We start from the raw sequence: 709 nt of genomic DNA, 5'->3' as shown, positions 1-709 counted from the left end.
AAACTCCTGGGCAGTGAGTAGGGCCTCTGAGTTCAGTCCCTGCCTGCTCATAACCTGAAGGTTTGCTCTCTCTCTCTCTCCTGTACTCCTGACAGGAACTGAGACCTGTATACTTTCTCAATGCACCTTGTGCTTCTTGGTATCAGTAATTTCACCTGCACATGTCTGCCTCCCTGGGTGAACTCTGACTTCTTAGAGGCCAGGCACTGTGAATTTCTCACAATGGGGTCTCTACCACCTATCACCATATCTGCCTCCCACAGCAGGCACCCAATATTTGTTGAATGAATGCGTGTATAATGACCCAAGGGGAAGGGCTTGGCCTCAGGATAGAAGAAATGCTGCCCATACTCTTCCAGAAGAGATTTTTAGGCAAGGGTAGAGGAGGGGAAAAAGCCAGGTGGGGAAGGCCAACCACCTCCCATTCCCATCTCTACCCTCTTCTTTCTCCTCCAATAAGCTGGACTTAGGGTTTTGTGAAGCTCTAGGGGGTCAGTTCTGAGATTCCAGGGAGCCTGCCTCCATTTTCTCACCTGTTCAGTGGCAATCAGGGGCTCACCTGGGGACCGCGTGGGAGGTGGGGTTGAGTGTCCCTAAGAAAACAGAATATGGGCTCAGCGCCTATAGCTCAACCAGCTAAGGCGCCAGCCACGTACACCTAAGGTGGCGGGTTCGAATCCCCAGCCCGGACCCGCCAAACAACAATGAC

The sequence above is a fragment of the Otolemur garnettii genome, unplaced genomic scaffold (assembly GCF_000181295.1).
Source record: "Otolemur garnettii isolate 467f Iridium unplaced genomic scaffold, OtoGar3 scaffold00025, whole genome shotgun sequence".
NCBI lineage: Eukaryota > Metazoa > Chordata > Mammalia > Primates > Galagidae > Otolemur > Otolemur garnettii.
Note: the sequence above shows the minus strand (reverse complement) of the source record.